The following is a 4,439-nucleotide window of genomic DNA, read 5'->3' on the forward strand; positions in this document are numbered from 1 at the left end:
CCTGCATTGTGCCTACATATGCAAATTAACCGCCATCTTTGTTGGCGATTAACCTCCATATTAGTTGGCAGTTAATTTGCATATCGCCCTGATTAGCCAATGAAAAGGGTAGCGGACGTACGCTAATTACCATGTTTCTCTTTTATTAGTGTAGATACTAGAGGCCAAGTGCACAGATTTGTGCATGGGGGCGAGGAGGGGGTGTCTATCAGCCTGGCCTGTGCCCTTTCGCAATCCAGGACCCTTTGGGGGATGTCCTACTTCCAGTTTAGGCCAGATCCCCCTGGCCTGAGGGGATTGGGCCTAAACCAGCAGTCCAACATCCCCCAAGGGATGTAGCAGTGCGCTAAGTGGCAGGTGGCCAGGGAAGACCCCTAACTGGCGCCAGGGCACTTGTGCTCATCCTGGCCCGCTGTGCCTGCCACCGCCGTTTGGAGACAGGAGAGGCTCCTGCCCCTGCAGCTGCACTTGCCAGCTGTGAGCCTGGCTTCTGGCTGAGCAGCGCTCCCCCTGTGGGAGCGCACTGACCACCAGGGGGCAGCTTCTGTGTTGAGCATCTGCCCCCTGGTGGTCAGTGCGCATCATAGTGACTGGTGGACTGGTCATAATGGTCAGTTAGACTTTTATATATATAGGAGTTAATTATGAGATATATGTAGATAGTCTTATGCTACATAACCTGCACTTAGCATCTTATAAGCATAATTTTATTTAATTTTTGAAAAATCCACTCTATAAGGTAGTTGTATTATGAACTCTATTCCCCTTTGCAGAAATGGAGCTTGAAGGGGTTTAGTGATCTGTTCAAAGTTACAAGATGAGTAAGGGATGGGCTTCGATTGCAATCTGTCATGTTGCTTTCAGTTTTCAAACTCTGGTCCAGTGATTCTCAACCTGAGATGATTTTGCCCTAGGGCAGTGATGGCGAACCTATGACACATGTGTCAGAGGTGATACACGAACTCATTTTTTTGGTTGATTTTTCTTTGTTAAATGGCATTTAAATATACAAAATAAATATCAAAAATATAAATCTTTGTTTTACTATGGTTGCAAATATCAAAAAATTTCTATATGTGACACGGCACCAGAGTTAAGTTAGGGTTTTTCAATATGCTGACACGCTGAGCTCAAAAGGTTCGCCATTACTGCCCTAGGGGATATTTATCCATGTCTGGAGGGAGGCCACTGAACACTTATAATAGCCAACACAAATGTTATATTGGTAATTCAGTGAGCTAAACAGAAGTTGCCGTAATCAGAGAGCCGAATTTGGAGTCTTTATTTGAAAAGCTGGCGGACTTGGGTCTCTCAAATTCTCATGGCCCTGAATGAACTTAGGGGTTAGCTTATAAAGGCAAAAAACTCCATGTGCTGGGATGGGGGCAGTGTTCTTAGCAGACATCTTGCAGAAAGCTTGTAGCCTTGAGCACAGCTCAGATAACCAGAAGACACCTGGTATGGGAGGAACCAAGGACTGACCAGATCCCATCGCTGGCACAGTGGCTTGCAGGACCAGATAATTAAGAGGCTAACAAGAATGTGCATTAGGTTACTGGCACAGAATCAGATTGCTAGCCCCTCCCCCCAAATGTCTTATTTTCCCCATTATTCGAGCATGCGTGCTTACAGAAGCTAGAAAAAGCAGAGTTACTTCTATCAGAGAGGCTGTCTGGTTTAGTTACTTCCTGGAGTTAATAGAACAAAGGACCATCTGTGTTTCGTGGAAAATTTTAAATGGCCGTTCTTACAAAATGGAGGTTGCAGGAACCAGATGGAGTGCTTATGGTTCAGATGGAGGGCGAGGGACAGGATGGAGTCAGTCCTTTCAAGGCCCATTGTACACAAATACTAGTAGTTATCCTGCCTCAATTGTCAAGTGAAAGGTGAAAACCTAGTGAGTCCAGCACTTCCAAAACTTCAATGTGTTATGAATCACTGAGGATTCTAGTTCCTTTGCAGATCTGGGTGGGCCCAGAGATTCTCAAAATCAATGTCTCCCAGGAGGTGTTAATGCTGCTGGTCCTGGTCTGAGGACCACTCTTTGACCACCAAGGTTGTGGCTCTGTGTCAAAGTCAAGTTCTAGGTAGTTTTAGGTCTTCTGAACCAAAAGTTTATTTCTGTGTAATTAAGAAAAATGCTTTTATTGATTTTTAGAAAGTGGTGAAGGGAGAAGGATAGAGAGATAGAAACATTGATGAGAGACAAACATCATTGATTGGCTGCCTCCTGCATGCACTCACTGGGGGTGGAGCCTATAACCTGAGCATGTGCCCTGACCAAGAATAGAACCATGACCTCTTGGTTCCTGGGTCAATGCTCAACCACTGAGCAACACAGGCTGGGGTATTTCTATGTAATTTGAATGAATAGTATATTTACTTATTCCAGAAGCTGTTATAAATTCTGTGTTTGGTTCTTTTATATAAAGGTCCTTGAACAACAACAAATAAGCTTCTGAGAAAGCCTTTGTCCATTTTAAAAATAAAGGCCCTAGAGTGACATCCAATAATGTATTTCAGAAAAAGACTGTGTAGCAGATAAATAGGAGCCTCCAAAAGATGCCTGCACCCAATCCCAGAAACTTTGAATATATTAAATATAAATCTTTTTTTTACTGTGGTTGCAAATATAAAAAAATTTCTATATGTGACATGGCACCAGAGTTAAGTTACGGTTTTTCAAAATGCTGACACGACCTGCTCAAAAGGTTCGCCATCACTGCCCTAGAGAAGATATCCAATAATGTATTTGGATGAATACATTAATGTAGCCATGATAATGAAGCCATGATATCCAATAATGTATTTTTGAAAAAGACTGTGTAGCAGATAAATAGGAGCCTCCAAAAGATGCCTGCACCCAATCCCAGAAACTTTGAATATATTATTTTTATACTAAAGGGGGGGCATTAAGGTAGTAGATGGAATATTTTGCTAATCAGCTGACTTTTAAAAAATGTTCATGTCTTTAATGTCCACATTTAATCCCTGCAGAGAGAACAACAATAGTACAATGATCTCCCTTTTAGATTAGAAGTTGGAACATAATTATGCAGATGGGACTAATGTAATCACCACGGTCCTAGAATGCAGAAGAAAAAGGAAAAATGGTTGGAATCAGAGGGATTTTTGGAGATGGTCTGCACTGCTGTCTGTGGAGATGGAGAAGGGGCCACGAGCCAAGGAATGCTTGTGGCCTTGAGAACCTGGGAAAGAAGAGGAAACAGATTCTCTCCTGGAGCCTGCAGAGGGAACTGGCCCTGCAGACTTGATTTTAGTCCATTGAGACGAGTTTCAGACTTCCGACCTCCAAAACAATAAGAGCATAAAGGTGTTTCTTTTACGCCACCGAGTTCAGTATTTTATTACATCAGCAACAGGAATGTAATAAAGACATTTATCCAAACTTTTTATTTTTAAAAAATATATTTTTATTCATTTCAGAAAGGAGAGGGAGAGAGAGCTAGAAACATCAATGATGAGAGAGAATCATTGATTGGCTGCCTCATGCATGCCCCACACTGGGGATGGAGCCTGCAACCCGGACATGTGCCTTGACTGGAAATTGAACCTTGACCTCCTGGTTCATAGTGATATGAAATTTTTGAACTGAAACCCGGATTCTTTGTCCGCTGGAATGGAAGAATGAATCCACAGACAGAAAGTGGTATAGCAAAGGTGGGAATTTATTGAAGAATAAGTACAGACTCTCACATGGTGAGAGGGAGAGTCCCACAGATTAGACTCCCATGTAGGGAGGGGGAAAGGGTCCCACTGAGTTCCTTTTCCCTATGGCTTATAAAGGCTGCAGATCCTGGTGCCTTGATATCCCCTCTGATTGGTCATCACTAGTCCCTTAGACTGGTTACTATAGTAACTCGTGGATTCAAAGGTTGAGTCTCACCTGGGACATGTGAGGTTGTCTCCCTCTCCTTCCCTATTGTTTTCCAATTCCCTTTGGGCTTTCTTCTTCTCCTTCTGAGTGAAGGGCTTCCTTCTCTTTATTTTGTAAATATAGAACTTTTGCTGTTCCCAGCTCCTCATTCTATGGAAATGTACTTGTTGCAGCTTTCCAGCTCCCCCATTCTATGGAAATATACCTTCTGCTGCTCCACAGCCCTGTGCTTTCTCCATGGTGCCCCTAATTTCCTAATATTTCCTAAACCTGTCCTATTTTACCCCCCAAATTCCTGTTTCAATGGCATTAATCTGCTTGACTAAGGGGTGTTAGTTAAATCCCTGGGCATAGATAATATGGCCCAAGCATAGAGTATAGGCCAGAAAGAGAAATGGAAGGAGCATTTTAGTCAGGGAGAAAATATCAGCTCAGGGACACAGGCAGAGGTGTTTGCACGACTCTCAGGGGAATCAGAAGTCAGTTGATTGAGAGCTGGGAGACATGATTGAGCAGGCAGAAAGATGACAATGTGGAGAGA

This window comes from Myotis brandtii, unplaced genomic scaffold, assembly GCF_000412655.1.
Source record: "Myotis brandtii unplaced genomic scaffold, ASM41265v1 scaffold534, whole genome shotgun sequence".
Classification (NCBI taxonomy): Eukaryota; Metazoa; Chordata; class Mammalia; order Chiroptera; family Vespertilionidae; genus Myotis; species Myotis brandtii.